This window comes from Macaca fascicularis, chromosome 7 (assembly GCF_037993035.2).
Source record: "Macaca fascicularis isolate 582-1 chromosome 7, T2T-MFA8v1.1".
NCBI lineage: Eukaryota > Metazoa > Chordata > Mammalia > Primates > Cercopithecidae > Macaca > Macaca fascicularis.
Window position 1 is genome coordinate 145,012,065 of NC_088381.1, and position 17,051 is coordinate 145,029,115.

The 17,051-nt window shown below is 48.0% G+C and overlaps 2 long non-coding RNA genes across 6 annotated transcripts in view; one reads left to right on the top strand and one right to left on the bottom strand.

Moving 5' to 3' along the window:
• LOC107130459 (uncharacterized) overlaps nucleotides 1-17,051 on the bottom strand; it is a 174,778-nt gene that overhangs the window by 143,920 nt on the left and 13,807 nt on the right. For 2 of the 5 annotated variants that reach the window (XR_010588573.2, XR_012416029.1), the window contains exons 2-4: nucleotides 10,003-10,924; nucleotides 6,888-7,032; nucleotides 4,887-6,099 (exon numbers count right to left, since the gene is read on the bottom strand). This is a non-coding gene — a long non-coding RNA (uncharacterized lncRNA). The remainder of the gene's footprint in view (nucleotides 1-4,886; nucleotides 6,100-6,887; nucleotides 7,033-10,002; nucleotides 10,925-17,051) is intronic. The other 3 variants (XR_012416032.1, XR_012416030.1, XR_012416031.1) reach the window with 2 other exon arrangements.
• The window catches only part of LOC135972026 (uncharacterized), a 43,427-nt gene that overhangs the window by 23,288 nt on the left and 3,088 nt on the right, over nucleotides 1-17,051 (top strand). The window contains exon 2 of the long non-coding RNA XR_010588575.2: nucleotides 15,545-15,643. This is a non-coding gene — a long non-coding RNA (uncharacterized lncRNA). The remainder of the gene's footprint in view (nucleotides 1-15,544; nucleotides 15,644-17,051) is intronic.

Sequence of the window (17,051 nt, forward strand, 5' to 3'; positions counted from 1 at the left end):
GCGGAAGGCTTTGATGGATGAGGGAGTTAGGTAACAGGCAAAGAAGAAAGGAGGGAACTTTCTTTTTCTATTTTTACACATTTTTTTCCCTCCCTAGGGAAAAAAGTGTGAGCAGAGGTAAAGAGAGAAGAAAAGTGAGCCAGGCACGGTGACTCACGCCTGTAATCCCAGCACTTTGGGAGGCTGAGGCAGGTGGATAACTTGAGGTCAGGCATTCAAGACCAGCCTGGCCAACATGATAAAATCCCATCTCTACTGAAAACACAAAAATTAACTGGGTGTGGTGGTGCGCGCCTGTAATCCTAGCTACTCAGGAGGCAGAGGCAGGAGAATCACTTGAACCCAGGAGGCAGAGGTTGGAGTGAGCTGAGATCTCGCCACTGCATTCCAGCCTGGGCGACAGAGCGAGACTCCATCTCAAAAAAAAAAAAAAAAAAAGAAAAGAAAAAAGAAAGAAAAGTGAAAAATTCCTTTTATTCCATTTCTGGCCAATATCACTGTTTTCCCCAATCATCCCAGACTTCTGGGCATTTCCCTGCATAGTACATGTACATACCCAGGGGGATGATGTCAAGATCTTTGTTTTGCTTTGATTTTACATGAAGGGGATCACGCTGACCACACTGCTTTGCAACTCCCCCCCCATAACTGTGTATCCTGGACATTTTCTCATGTCAACAAAAATAGAACATCCTCTTTTTTTTTTCTTTTTTCTAGAGATGTGGTTTCACTCTTGCCCAGGCTGGAGTGCACTAGTGCAGTCATAGCTCACTACAACCTCAACTTCCTGAGCTCCAGCAATCCTCCTGCCTCAGTCTCATGAGTAGCTGGGACCACAGGTGTGCACCACCACACCTAGCTATCCTCATTTTTTTTTTTTTTTTAGCCTCTACCTAATATTCCATGCATGCCTGTAACACAGTTAATTCAACCACGCCCCTCCCACTCCCACCCTCACTCAGGGTCCCAGCTCTAGGGGACATGGGTCAAAAGGTTTTCACGGTAAATGGTGCCTCTGCACAATTCCAGGGGATGCCATCCACACCCAGAATGCAGCAGCCCTGCCTGATGAACAGATAAGGCGGCTCCAGTTTTTACCATACAAACAATTCTGCACCGAGCATGCTCACTCATGTCTCTTTGTGCACATGTGTGAGTGGTTCTCCAGGCATTGATGCTTCAGGGTGGAGCTGGCGGTCAGAAGTGCATGCGTCCTACATTTCGGGGACCCTGCCATGGTGTGGGAAGGCAGCCTGGGGTTCCTAAGCCCCCTCAGCCTCTGCTGAACCAGGTCGCCTAGCATATATCCATCATGTGGCTGCCGGCTGGGCCGCGGCTTCCAGGAAATTGATTGCAAAAACCTGCGATTGTCAGTGGCTCACACACTGGAGGCCATCCAGGGAGTAGATTAAATTGTATGAGAAAATAGTACAGGGCTCAAGACCGCTCCTAATGGAGACCCCTCAGTGACCTTTCTGGAGACGTTAAAAGAACACAGGCAGACACACTCTCACCCTTGCTCACCCACCCGCTAGCCTGCCTGCTAGGAGCATAGCCCCTCTGCCATTGGAGGAGCCGCGCCTCATTAGCAGGAAATGGGAGGCCTGGTCCAGGCACGACAAGGAGGCCAGCAGGGACACCTGCTTCCCTGCAGGGTGGACCCAGGTTGACCAACAGGCCTTAGCTGCTCAAGGACACTGAGCCCCCTTCTCCTCCATGCTAGCCCTCTTCTACTTCCCATGCAGGCACCACTGTAGACCCCTGCTCTGCACCCCCAGGAGGAGTGGGACTGCTTCAAGAGCAGCCTGGAGGAAAGAGGTATGGTGTGGACACATACAACATGTTCCTTAACCAGGAAGGCGACTGGAGTCTTTACCCGGTTTCAAAGCAGCCAAGCCTAGAGGCCCCCACTCCTTGTTCTTTATTAGAATTGCCCTTTGACCCCAACCTCCCAATTCTTTCCTCTCCAGATCCCCAGCCATGCATACCCCAACCTGGTCCTACAAAGAATACCCAGCTACAGTTGTGAACTTAGGGAAACACATTCATTTTCTTTCTTTCTTTCTTTCTTTTTTTTTTTTGAGAGGGAGTCTCACTCTGTCACCCAGGCTGAGGTGCACTGGCGTGATCTTGACTCACTGCAACCTCCACCTCCCAGGTTCAAGCAATTCTTCTGCCTAAGCCTCCCGTGTAGCTGGGACTACAGGCGTGCACCACCACGCCCAGCTAATTTTTGTATTTTTAGTAGAGACGGGGTTTCACCATCTCTGCTGGCGAGACGGGGTTTCACCATCTGCTGGCCAGGCTGGTCTCAAACTCACGACCTCAGGTGATCTGCCCGCCTTGGCCTCCCAAAGTGCTGGGATTACAGGTGTGAGCCACCGCACCTGGTCTATTTTTTTTTTTTAAGATAGGGTTTCGCTCTATCACTCAGGCTAGAGTGCAGTAGTGCGACTGTGGCTCACTGCAGCCTTGACCTCCTGTGCTCAAGCAATCCCCCCGCCTCAGACTCCCATGTAGCTGAGACCACAGTTGTGCACTACCACACCTGGCTAATTTTTGTATTTTTTGTAAAGATAGGGCTCTTGCCATGTTGAACTAACCAGGCTAGTCTTAAACTCCTGGCCTCAAGCAATCCTCCCAAGGTGCTAGGATTATAGGCTTGAGCCACCATGCATGTGCACGGCCAGCACATACATTTTCTATACACAGCTGTCTCCCAGCTCTCCAGGCCAACTTACCTGATAGTGATAAAAAATAACTAAGCTCCCGTGGATTGGGCAGTGTGCCAAGTGCTCTGTGTATATTACCTTAGTTTTCACAAACTCTATGAGGTAGGTACCACTATTATTTACAGGTGAGGAAATGGAGGCTCAGAGAGGTTAAGTGAATCGATCTAGGCCACATAACTGGTAAGCACCAGAGCCACCAGTGGCGGCCAGGTCCAGCCAGCCCCCAGAGCCCGTGTGCTGAGCCACTGTGCTATACTGACTCCCACTTAATTCTCTCTTCTGGGCTGTCCCAAAGACCAAGTTCGGCTGGCCAATTTCCTAGGGCCACCTCTCATGGCACCTGGAGCCTTGTAGGTTCCTGGAGAACCCTCACACCTCCTTCCCACCCTTCTCCAGATTCTCCAGCTCCCTCTTTAGCAGACCCAGCCCCACTCTGGGGCACCCTGCCTTCCCGGGACCTGTTGTCACAGTCACCCACTCTGGCTGCCAGGGCCTGGCCGGTCCAGCCTGGGGACCGTGGGACCCCTCTGGGCAGTGCCTCCCTACCTGGGCCCAGGTGGGTATGGATTTCTTTCTTCTGGGCCGTTGCACCCGCCAGAAGGCACGGTGGGAGAGGCAGGCCCACATTTCAGAGGGCCTTGCTGCCCCCATGTGGCATGAGGCTGTAGCGGCTGCAGCCTCTTCCCTCCCTCCTGCCACTGCTCCCAGAGCCAAAGCTCTTGCAGGGGAAAAGGAAGAGAAAGGAAGCAGGAATGTGAGAGAAATGAGAAAGAGGGATGGGCTAGGGAAGAGGGAAGCCCTTCTGCATTACCTGGAAATGCAGCAACAACAATAACAAAGTCAATGGTAAGAATAAGTTTAAAGGCAGCTGCCACGCAGCACTTTTTATAGCTTGTAGATTCTTTCATTTAATCCTGGCACATCAATCTGATCTATTATTAGTTTTATAGGTGATGATCCAAGGCTCAATTATTTATTTTATTTTATTTTATTTTATTTTTGAGATGGAGTTTCGCTCTTGTTGCCCAGGCTGGAGAGCAATGGCGTGATCTCGGCTCACTACAACCTCTGCCTCCCAGGTTCAAGTGATTCTCCTGCCTCAGCCTCCCAAGTAGCTGGGATTACAGGTATGCACCACCACCCCGGCTAATAATTTTGTATTTTTAGTAGAGATGGGGTTTCTCCATGTTGGTCAGGCTGGTCTTGAACTCCCGACCTCAGGTGATCCGTCCGCCTTGACCTCCCAAAGTGCTGGGATTACAGGCATGAGCCACCGCGCCCGGCCCCAAGGCTCAATTATTTATTCCTCAGCTAGTAGGTGACAGAGCCCAGATCCAATCTGACCCCAGAACCCTAACCACGATATTCCCCTATCTAGAAGGAGCCAGTTCTCTCCTGCCACCCCCACTGCTCAGCCTCCCGGAGTTCCAGCCACCAGCCATCTGCACCCTCCCCTCCATGTGGCATTGCCCTCTGTTCTCCTGTCCCCTCTCTCTCCAAGGTCCAAGTGGTCAAGGTCATCCCAAGGGTCTGCTGGGACCATGTGTCCTTATTCTGTGCCTTGCTGGTCACCAACCTTCCCCATCTGCCAAGGACCGATGTCCAGCCCAGGCCCAGGGGCAGGTGCCCAGGTCATTTTTGCCACTGAGTAAAGGGAGACAGAATGACAGGGTAAATTACCAACCACCAGAACACCATGGTGCCAATAGCATCAATGCAAGTGAAGTATATTTATCTGTTGGCCTGAAAACATGTCCTAGTATATTGTTCCATTAAGAAAAAAGCAGGTTATAAAGCTGTGTACAGCAAGAAACATTTTATAAGTGAAACAAAAGTATTCTCTGTTTCTATGCAGAGAAAAAGGATATTTGCCAAGATGTTAACAGACTATTTTTGCTGTCTTCTCTTGGCTTATTTTTGTTTTCTCTTTTTCAATGAACACCAATTAGTCACATGATTTTAAAAAGCAATAAAAATAAACCAATCCCAGACGGATTGTACTTCTTCCTGTCCTCATTTCTACCCCAACGAGTCTCCAAAAAAAAAAAAGAAAGAAAGAAAGAAAAAAAAAATCACAGTGCCACAGGCCCAGACCTTCCCCTCTCCCTCCTGTCATTTTAACAACTCAGTTGGGTAGGGAGCGTCTCTACTTACCCCAGGAAGCCTTCTGAACCTGACTGATGGGAGAAGCCCACGCCTGGGGGCCTTTTCTCACTGACCATGCCAGAGCCCTGGAGGACATGCCAGAGCTGTCCACAGCATTGCCCCTGCAGGTGATGCTGCCTTCCAAGGGCAAAGCGTTCTGGGACGGGTCGGCCCCGCTCACGTGGATGTGCAGCCCCGGGCAGTGGAACAGTGCAGAATCCCCGCTCCACTGCTGAGGTTACTATGGGCGACATCTTGGCAAAATGAAGAGTGAGGGGGAAGAAATCACAGAAGCTCCTGATCATCCATGAAAGAAAAAGCAATGCCTCAGGACTGGGCTATGCCAGTGCCTTCCAGAAGGCTCTGAAGAAACTGGGAAGGAGATGGGGACTGGCACTTCCTGGGCATCTACTATGTACGTGCACTTGCAGTCGTGATCGCACCCCTCATTACACACCTCCCATGGTACAGATGATGCCACTGAGGCACAGGAGGCACACGTCCACACCAGAGCACATGGGCCTTGACTTCTTGTGTCTCTGCTGCTTAACGTGGTGTCCTGGAAATGTCTCTGCATAGAGACACTGGTATCAGCTGGCAGCGTCTTCTCCCTGTGCAGTACATTGCTCAGACTCCACAGAAGGCCAGCTCCCCTAGAGCCACAGAGACTCCTCCATTCTGGGGCAGGAGTTAGGCACATTCCCAGAAGGGGGCTGCCCGTCCTGAGCCCTTGCTAGTTGAATGATAAAAGTTGTTAATGTCATCCTATCTGCCTTTAAAATAGCAGCCATCAGAAAGGCACCCCAGAGAGCTGGCCTGCAACCAGCAGAGCCTAAAGGGGGCCTGTAATGTCACCCTGAACCCATCTTCAAATCACACTCCCTGCGGTGGCCATCCCTAGAGACCTACAAACAAGAGCTCCTGTTCTTGGCAAGCCTCTTACAAGCAGGACAGATGCAGGAATTGGGAGGTAGGAGACCACAGTGTTCTTCCAGCTCCGAGCCCAACCATCTGGGTCACCTTAGCTGAGCTGCTCCTTCATGTCCCCAGCCCTTCAGGTCACACAGCATTGGTGTAGAGAAGGGGTCCAAAGGGTGTTGCCGAAGAATGCTCAGCCCCCTGGCGCTGTGTCTGTACTAAATGGAAGTCTGATAACAGGTTCCAATTCCCTGAGTATCCTGGTTTGGCTGTACTCAGTCGAAGCGTGATTGATAGCGACATCCTGTGGACACAATAGATAACTGCATCAACTTGGACAGAAGCCGCAAGATGACATCCAACTTCCCTCATTACATGGAGAGGAGCTGATTGCAATGAATCACACTCGTCATCTTACACAGGGAGCTGTCTTAGAGCTGGGAAAAAAAAAAAAATAGAAAAACAAACTTCAAGGCCGGGTGAGGTGGCTTATGCCTGTAATCCCAGCACTTTGGAGGGCCAAGGCGGGTGGATCACGAGGTCAGGAGTTCGAGACCAGCCTGGCCAACATAGTGAAACCCTGTCTCTATAAAAATACAAAAAATTAGCCGGGCGTGGTGGCGGGCACCTGTAATCCCAGCTACTAGGGAGGCTGAGGAAGGAGAATCGCTTTAACCCAGGAGGCGGAGGTTGCAGTGAGCCAAGATCACACCACTGCACTCCAGCCTGGGCAACAGTGCAAGACTCTGTCTCAAAAAACAAAACAAAACAAAAAAACCATGAAGCCACAGATTTCTCTGCCATCATCCTCCAAGTTACATCTATTTCGTTTAAATTTGTCTCTCTTCAAATATTTGCCTGATACAAGAGTCTAGTGGCCATGGAGGGAAAGTAATGTCAATAGCAATGTTAATAGCAGAAAAATGTAATGGGCAGTTTACTTTTGCCATGAATTTCACATGCATTATCTCATTTAATCTTCCCCAAAACCCAAGGAGGTACATGCTCTTATCCCCAATTTTCAGATGAAGAACCTGAGATATGGTGCACAAGGAAAAGCTAGGTTACAAACCTGGACATTCTGTCACCCACCTGTCTTAGTCCATTTTGTGTTGCCATAACAGGATACCTGAGACTGGGTAATTTGTAAAGAAGAGAGGTTTATTCAGTTCACAATTCTGTTGGCTGGGAAAATCAAGAAGCATGGCATCAGCATCTGCTCAGCCTCTGGTGAGAGCTGCAACATACAGAAGGTCAAAGGGAGAGTGAACACTTGCAAAGGGAAAACCCAAGGGGCATCCTGGCTTTATAACAACCCACTGTCTTGGGAACAAATCCATTCCTACAAGAATCCAGCCTTGCCAGGGTGAAAACTCACTCTCCACTGCGAGAATGGCACCAAGCCATTCCTGACAGATCTGCCCCCATGACCCAGACACCTCCCACTACGCCCCACCTCCCAACACCCCCACACTGAGGGTCAAATTTCAGCATGAGTTTAGGTGGACACAACCATATCCAAACCACAGCAGATTCCATTCTCTTTAATCACCACTTTATGCAACTTCACTGCCTCTTGTGTCTACCTGGTCCACCCCATGCCATGGTAATCCCTCCTTCCTAGGACACTGGAGAAAATTCCACTTCCTGGGATACTGGCTTGAATTCCCCAGACTGAGTACCTCTGAGTCACCCTCTGTGGCAGCAAGGAGGGTGGATAGGAGGAGATTTAGGGTTAGACAGGCCTGGGTTGGAGTTCCAGCTCTGTGCCTCGCTGCCACTAGCCATGTGTCCTGGGGCTTGTTCTTGAACTTCACTTTCCTAGATTGCCAAGTGTGGTGCATGATCCCTTGCCTTGAGAGGGTGTTGTGAAGATTAGAGAAATCACTTGCTGCTGAGTAGATGCTCAAGAAGTGAAGGCTCTTCTCATCGGCAAGATGTGCAATTTGACCTTGGGAGGGGCCACCCTGGAGATTTCAGTAGGTGTCAAATTCTGATCTAACCTGTTTAGAAAACACCACTACTAAGAAGGGCCAGAGGCGGGCGGATTATCTGAGGTCGAGAGTTCAAGACCAGCCTGACCAACACGGAGAAACCCCATCTCTACTTAAAATGCAAAATTAGCAGGGCATGGTTTTGCATGCCTGTAATCCCAGCTACTCTGGAGGCTGAGGCAGGAGAATCGCTTGAACCCAGGAGGAAGAGGTTGTGGTGAGCCAAGATCACGCCATTGCACTCCAGCCTGGGCAACAAGAGTGAAACTCCGTCTCAAAAAAAGAAGGGCTAGGATTCAGATGGAGGAGAAGGCCAGCCTTCTTTTCCTGAGGCTTATGATGTTTCAGAGGGGCTTGCTGATATATCAGGGTTCAAAGGATCTCCAAAGGGAGTTATTTAGCTAAGATGGCAGAGCAGAAACAAGATTCCAAGACTCTGTACCCTGCCTTTCGATAGAGAAATTATTATCCAAAGAGTAGTATCCCAGCAGGATTCAAGTCCATGCCTCCAGGTATCTTCAGAGACCCTGGTACCATGAGCCAGCCTCAGTGTAGTTCAGGAAGCACAAATTCAAGACTAGAAATGGGGTGTCTGGATCCTAGTTCCAGCTCTACCTCCCACTGTTCTTGCAGACTCTTGAACTTGGTCCTCTTCTTGCCTCTTCAGGGTCACACCACTGAATGCTTCTCTTCTCAGTGCCTCAGTGATGTCTCTCTTTTCCCTTCTCTGCAAAGCAGTGCTGTCCTTCTTGCCCATTGTGCTCCACTGGCAGAGACCATAATGACCACCAGTTAAGAGATTAAGTTCATTTCTTTTTTTTTCTTTTTTTGAGATAGAATTTCACTCTTGTTGCCCAGGCTGGAGTGCAATGGTGTAATCTTGGCTTACCGCAACCTCTGCCTCTCGGGTTTCTCCTGCCTCAGCCTCCCAAGTAGCTGGGATTACAGGCATGTGCCACCACACCCAACTAATTTTGTATTTTTTTTTTTTTGGTAGAGATGGGGTTTCCACATGTTGGTCAGACTGGTCTTGAACTCCTGACCTCAGGTGATCCCCCTGTCTGGGCCTCCCAAAAGACTGTTCATTTCTATAGCCCCAGTCTCTAATATAGCATCTGACACATGGAAGGTGCTCACTGATGAAAGAGTAAGTGGGACAACTCACTATAAATGGCTGTGGGGCCCATTGCTGGAAATATCCCCAGAGAGACTAGCATTGAGGCCCCTAACCATTCCAAATAACGTTTAAGAATTATAATATGGAGGCTGGGCGCGGTGGCTCAAGCCTGTAATCCCAGCACTTTGGGAGGCCAAGACGGGCGGATTACGAGGTCAGGAGATCGAGACCATCCTGGCTAACACGGTGAAACCCCGTCTCTACTAAAAAATACAAAAAACTAGCCAGGCAAGGTGGCGGGCGCCTGTAGTCCCAGCTACTCAGGAGGCTGAGGCAGGAGAATGGCATAAACCCGGGAGGCAGAGCTTGCAGTGAGCTGAGATCTGGCCACTGCACTCCAGCCTGGGCAACAGAGCGAAACTCCGTCTCAAAAAAAAAAAAAAAAAAGAATTATAATACAGAACTCTTTCTGTTCTAAGTTACAGTGAGGCCCCAATACGACAGATATTAGTATTAGTTATCTATTGATACATAACAGATTACCTCAAAATTTAGTAGCTTAAAACAATAATAAACATTTATTATCTCATAGTTTCTTTTGGTCAGGAACTGGGGAGTGGCTTAGCTGGGTGTTCTGGCTTAGGGTTTCTCATGAGGTTGCAGTCAAGATGTCAAGTTGTGATGCACTCATCTGAAGGCTTGACTGGGGCCGTATAATGTGCTTCTAAGATAGCACACTCACAAGGCTGGCAAGATGGTGCTGGCTATTGGCAGGAGGCCTCAGTTCCTTGCCACATGGACCTCTCCATAGACCTCCCTGAGTAGCTTCAGGACATGGCAGCTAACTTCTCCCAGAATGAGTGGTTCAAGAGAGAGCAGGGAGGAGGTCATAATGTCTCTCTTATGACTATATTAGATCCACACGGCTGCTGTAACAAAGTACCACAAGCAAGATGACTTAAAACAATAGAAATTTACTCTCACAATTCTGGAGGCCAGAAGTCTGAAACCACGCTGTCAGCAGGGTCAGAACAGTGGCACATGGAAGGTGCTCATTGGTGAAAGAATAAGTGGGAAAGAATAAATAATTCCTTGCCTCTTCCAGCTGCTGATGGCCGCAGATGTTTCTTGGCTTGTGGCTGTATCATTCCAATCTCCGTCTCCATCTTCACACGGACTTCTCCCTTGTGTCTGTCTACTCTGTGTCTCTCTCTCCTTATGAGGATACCAGTCAGTGAATGTAGGGCCCACTCTAGTCAAGAACAACCCTTGATGACAGCTGCGAAGACTATTTCCAGAAAAGGTCACATTTATAGGCCCTAGGGGTTAGGGCTGCAACGTATCTTCTGGGGGGACATCATTCAACACACAACAATGACCTAGCCTCAGAAGATGCATGCCATCAGCTCTGCAATAGCAAGTGGCTACAAGGGTCGGCCCTGTTAAGGAAGGGAGGAGACACAACCATGTGAATACCAGGAGGTGGTGACAATTAGGGGCCATCGTGGAAGCAGGCTACCACAATATCAGATAGCAAACTGAACGTGAGACAGACTCCCATATGTAGTATTTACAAAGGAAATAATGGGGAACCACTTGCATAGCACTCAGGGCCCTCAGCCTACCAAGAATATAAAGAGTGTGAAGAATGGGGAGAGTTTGGGAATAGAAACTTCCAGAGAGGGCAAAGCTATGCTGTAAGCTACCCCACCGAGGAGCTGAAGGTACCACCTTCGACTCAAGCCCAGTGATGGAGGCTTCCATGCAGCCACTTGGAGCTGTGGGCCCCCATGGGACTGTGCCAGGAGGGACTGCATTAGGATGAGTGAAGGGGCTGTGTGAGTTATTCCCATGGGCCAGATGTGGATCAGACTGGACCATGGCAGGAGAGAGGGCCAAGGTGGGGGGGTCATTTTAAGTCCTGTAGGGCCTCCGAGAAGGGCAAAGGGATGTCAGCAGGAAGAAGTTGCAAGAGGATGCTGGATTTCTGGGGGTTGAAGACGGAGTCATAGCCGTACCTGAAATGGAGGTATAGAACAGGGAACTTCAGGAGAGAACCTCAGAGATGGGAATTTTTCTTTTCTTTTCTTTTCTTTTTTTTTAGACAGGGTTTCTTGCTCTGTTGCCCAAGCTGGAGTCCAGTGGCGCATTCTTGGCTCACTGCAACCTCTGCCTCCTGGGTTCAAGTGATCCTCCTGCCTCAGCCTCTCAGGGACTACAGGTGTGCACCACCACGCCCAGCTAATTTTCGTATTTTTGGTAGAGACGGGGTTTCGCCATATTGTTCAGGCTGGTCTAGAACTCCTGGGCTCCAGTGATCTGCCCGCCTCCGCCTTCCAAAGTGCTGGGATTACAGGCATGAGCCACTGCACCTGGCTGAGATGGGAACTTCTGAAGAACACAGGGAACCCTCCAGAAAGAGCTTTCACCATCTGCCACACCCAGAGAGCTGGCAATCATACAGTCAAGTAAAAACGGCCCTATTCCCCTGCTCCCCTCCTGCTTCCCTGCATCCTCACCCATCACCTCCATTTAGACTCTGAAAGCAACCAGCAAGTGGGGAGAGGGGTATTCAGGAGAGAATAGACAAAAGCTCACCATGCCCAGTCCCTGGCAGCTGGCAGCCCCCAACTAAGGCCTTAACTAGGGCAGGAGGAAGAAGATTTCTCTTTGAAGAAAAATGCAAGTGTCATTTAATATCTTTGACTGGCTACTTTAAATCTCTAAGTCGATATTGGATTTTGTGACATAAAACGCACATACCTAAGCATGACCAGAAGAGCCTCGGGGTCAGCTGAGCTTTCAGCCAGGGGAACAGGAAGTGCTTCCCTTGCTTTCGCTCAAATGCACAGTGAGAGCCAAAGCAAACTGAGTTGCATGTTGGTTCCATCTCACATTCAAGGGATTGGTTTCACCGAACCCCCGCCTCCACGGGGAACTGGGCCTTATATTTCTTAACCCCCCACCCTCTGCCTCCCCGCCATGGCAGAGCCTTGACCCAGAGGGAGGTTCCTGAAGAAAATCCCTTCTCGGCTTTTGTGCAGAATTGAAAAATGTTTACTATGTTTTCCTTCCTATCTCTCTGGAAATGACACAAAGAATAACAACAACAAAATAGAACTCCTTGTCCCGCGCAAAACACCCCTGCCCCCGCCACCCACCCTCCGAACTCTTCACCTTGTGTTGGCCTGACTTCACCCTGGGATGGGGAAACTTCCTGGGAGGATATAGCTGACCTGGGAACAAAACTTGTTTTTTTGAAAGCTTTGCGCAACATCAACTGAGTGGGGGAGGGGTCTGGGCAAGGAAAGAAGAAAGTGAAAGGGGGCACAGTGGGAACAGTTCTGCTAAACCAAACAGTTCCCCAGGGATGATGGAGCTGTGGTGATCTGATAAGTCCTTTAAATGTCTTATTAATTATTGGGGGAAAATAATTACTGAGTCTCCCCTCTCTCACTGTCCTTGCACAAGCTTGGTACTAGCTCTGTCCTTTAGAGTCAGGCTTGGGTCAGGCATAGTGGCTCACTCCTGTAATCCCAGCACTTTGGGAGGCTAAGGCAGGAGGATCGCTTGAGGCCTGGAGCTTGAGACCAGCCTGGGCAGCATAGTGAGACCTCATCCCTACAAATAGTTTTTAAAAATTAGCTTAGAGTGTTGTTGTGCGTCTGTGGTCCTTGCTACTCAGGAGGCTGAGGCAGGAGGATTACTTAAGCCCAGGCAGTGGAGGCTATAGTGAGCTGTGATTGCACTATTTATTGCACTCCAGCCTGGGTGATAGAGCAAGACCCTATCTCAAAAAATAAAAATAGAAAAGAGTCCGGCTTTATAAAGAAGGCTGCCCCTTGGTAGAAGGAACCAGGACAAGGCAGGAGCTGGGGCTGTGGAGAGTCCGGGGTCTGTGGAGCATGGGGCTGTGATCAGAGACCCACTAGGCAGGTTCCAGCTCCTAGCAAGGACCCGGCTGAGCAGAGGTGAGGGTGTGGAGGTGAACCTGGAAAACATGCAGAGGATTCTAGACACATTCCACAGTCAGAGCCTCTGGAAAGCCCACCTTCTCCATCACAAAGGCTTTGGGGAATAGACATCCTGATTCTCTGTATTATTATAGCACAAAGCATTTATCATGCTGACAATGACAGTGACATTTCAGGACCTAAACAAGCTTAGTTGTTCACAGCCTATAGGACAGAAGACTCCTAACACTCTTTATTTTATTTACTATTTATTTATTTATTTATTTATTTATTTATTGAGACAGAGTCTTGCTCTGTCATCCAGGTTAGAGTGCAGTAGTGCGATCTCGGCTCATTGCAACTTCCAACTCCCAGGTTCAAGTAATTCTCCTGCCTCAGTCTCCCGAGTAGCTGGGACTACAGGTGTGAGCTACCACAGCCCGTTTTTTTTGTTGTTGTATTTTTAGTAGACAGGGTTTCTCTACATTGGCCAGGCTGGTCTCAAACTCCTGACCTTAGACGATCTGCCTGCCACGTGATTAGGTCATGAGGGCTCTCCCCTCATGAATGGGATTAAAACTTTTATAAAAGAGGCCTGAAGGAGCTTGTTGACCCTTTCTGCCATACCAGGACACAGAGAAGGCGCCATCTATGAGGAATGAGCCCTTACCAGACACTGAATCTGCTGGTGCCTTGACTTTGGACTTTCCAGTCTCCAGAACTGTGAATGATAAATTTCCACTATTTATAAATTACCCAGTCTAAAGTATTTTGTTACGGCAGCCAAAACAATCTACAGAGCACTAATGACATTTTGGGCTGGATTATTCTTCGTTGCAGGGGCTGCCCTGTACATTGTAGGATATTTTGGACTATCCCTGGCCTCTATCCACAAGATGCCAGTAGCGCTTCCCCCAACCCCATGACAATCAAAACTGTCTCTAGATATTGCTAACTGTCCGTTGGGGGCAAAATCACCCCTGGTTGAGAATCACCGCCAAGTAGCAGTCCCCATTTGTGACCAGACAGCTAAGGATATCCAGGGTAGTGCTGGGCCACACAGATGCTAAGGGAATTTATACTTCAGGAAAAAAAAAAAAAAGAAAAAAAAAAGCCAAGTCTATGTGGCCTTCGCATCAGTTACTGCTCTCTTGGTTGCACTAAGTGACAGAAAATTCACCTCTAAATGACTTTAAATTGGGATGCTGTTTCATATAACTGAGCAGACCAGGGATTAGGCATTGTGCTGGTTCAGGCCAAGCTTGATCCAGGGATTCAAACAATATCACCAGGACTTGGCTTTATCTTTGCCCCCCGATGCTGCTCTTCTCCATAGCATTTTCTTGTTTTTTTTGAGACTCTGTCTCAAAAAAAAAATAAAAAAAAAAACAAACAAATTAATTTAAAAGTAATATGTTGCAAAATTCATAGATCCTTGTGAAGTATAGTGATTTATCACTGAAGATTTAGAATAATGGTAAAGAAGAGCTCCTTATGTATTTACTTGTTTATTGTGTAATCAATGCACACCAATATTTTTTTCTAGCTGTCTGGCATCATTTCCTCCTATTTCGATCCAGTAACTATCTCTTCATAACTTCATATCTCCCACCATGAGAAAACAAGAGCAACACATCCTTGTGTTGGCTAAATACAGGACAAATAATATTATTCTTTTAAGAACACCATGCCAATGTTCTATTACAGCCTTTACTTGCCTTTGTTGCATGCTATCATGGAATGTTTATTGAAGCTTTCTCTCCATTCTAGAAATTGCAGGTCATGTGGAAGTGATGTTTCGTGTTCTTTTAACAGAGATCCTGTGTTTCTGGTCCCAGATACCCTCTATGGCCAAAGCTAATGTTGAAACAGGGATGTTTAAACAAATAGCAGTGGTAACAAAACATTTTGGTTTTAAACTAAGAATATACTTAGACCACAAAAGCAAGTTTTTACAGGTTTTTTGTTGGCTTGTTGTTGTTGTTGTTGTTGTTGTTGTTGTTGTTGTTGCTGTTTTGAGAGGAAGTCTTGCTCTGTCGACCAGGCTGGAGTGCAGTGGTGCGATCTCAGCTCGCTGCAACCTCTGCCTCCCGGGTTCAAGCTATTCTCCTACCTCAGCCTCCTGAGTAGCTGGGATTACAGGCATGTGCCACCATGCCTGGCTAATTTTTGTATTTTTAGTAGAGATGGGGTTTCACCATGTTGGTCAGGCTGGTCTCGAACTCCTGACCTCGTGATCTGCCTGCCTTGGCCTCCCAAAGTGCTGGGATTACAGGCGTGAGCCACCGCGCCTGGCGGGAAAGGGACTTTCTCAGGGGATTCCAACTTGTAAGTGGCAGGGCCTGGATTCAACTAAGACCTTTAAAGCCACATCCTGAGCTCTGTCCACCATACTGTGAAGTCTACTTTTAGGGCAATCCTATTTCTATCTTTGTCTTTTGCATTATCTGGATTGAAAGAGTTTAATTTCTGTGTGTTTATTTTGGAGTAGGGTGCAGTGGATGTTTCTTAGAGCCTACAGAGAAAATTCTTGTATAGCAAAAAGTGTATTTGACAAAGCACTGTTAAATTTTGGACTACAACCATTGCAGATTTCTCCCAGGATTGCATTCTCACAGATTGCCAATGACATGGGAGCTTTCATGCATTATGTTTCTTATGCAAATAAGTTGACTTCCTTTTCAGGTTATACGAGAAATCCCCACTATTCCTGGGTTTTATGAATTATGGGACGGAGCATACAAAGCATCACCAACCTTCTCACTTCTGTCCACCCAAGTATTTGTAAGTATTTGCAACAATTGACATACTTTTGCTATTTTGAATTGAAGAGGGTTTTGAGTTTTATTTGTTTGGTTTTGTGAAAGTTGTTTTGTTTGGGTTCAGAGCTCTCTGGGGAGAAAGATAAGGGTACTGGAAGGTATTGATGAGCTATTATCTTCTATGATGGCTTGAGAGGCTCATTTCCAGCCCCAGGGAGGAAGCATGAAGGGCGATAAATGGAAAGAGGAGTAACTGTGTGAGGCTTTGTGCAATTAAAGATATATGCAACTTTGCTTCAAAACGCACTTAACAAAGTGCAGCCAGTCTGTGAGAGGTCCCTGCTGCCCTATCCCACCCTCCACTTTGGTGACTTGCTGGCTTAGAGTGGCCTCAGGAGAGAAGGGAGAGAACGCTGCTCCCAGCAGGGCAACAGGAGTGACCACTACAAGAACAATGTTCTTATGGAGGCCACAGACACTGATGAGGTACCCCCGTTTAAGGAGCTTGTGAATAGCAGACCATGAATGGGGAGGCTGAAGTGGAAGAACATAGCGGGTTTGCCTATGAACCTATAGGAGATACTTTGGGGGTCTCCCAGAAATAACTGAGGGTGAGTTAGCAGGGCAAGGGATGACTAGCAAGTTCTATAGACCTTCAGTAGGAGACCAGAGCTAATTAAATTTAGGTCTGGATGTCAATATGACCTCTTTGGTTACTATGACCCATAGGCTGGTAAAAATCTCGTACGGGATGTTGTGAGACCCTGTACTTTATTCCTGTCTTTTATATGTCATTTAGCTTCAAAAATTCTGTCTTCAGTCAAGATACCATGAGAAATGCTTACAACGCAGACTCTTTCCAAGAGCAGTTATCTGGGGCAGGCTGCCCGACTAGCTGATTGCCCTGCCTACCTCCCTGCTTCTAGGGAAGGCCTAGTAGAAGGAATCTCTTAGAAACTGTTCCCAGTGCAGCAGCTAGAAAAGTCTAGCTGCAGGGTTTTGGGGTGACAGGAAAATAGTTTCTTTTCTGTGTTAGGGTAATGAGCCAGATATGACTTGCTAAAAAACCTCTGAGTGACTAGGGTATTAGACACAGATTTTCGCTATTTTAACTGAAGTTGAAATGAGAGGAAATATGGTGTAAACTGCAGCATAAAGGATTTAGATTCAAGCAATAAAAGATTTCCCAACATCAAAAGGCAACTGATCTCTGCTCTGGGCCCATCATTAATTTTTATTTATTATTATTTATTTTTAGAGATGAGGTCTTGCTATGTTGCCCAGTCTGGTCTCAGACTACAGCCATTCACCATTGCACCCAGCTTTTCTTTCCCTCCCTCCCTCCCTCCCTCCCTCCCTCCCTCCCTTCCTCCCTTCCTCCCTTCCTCCCTTCCTCCCTTCCTCCCTTCCTTCCTTCCTTCCTTCCTTCT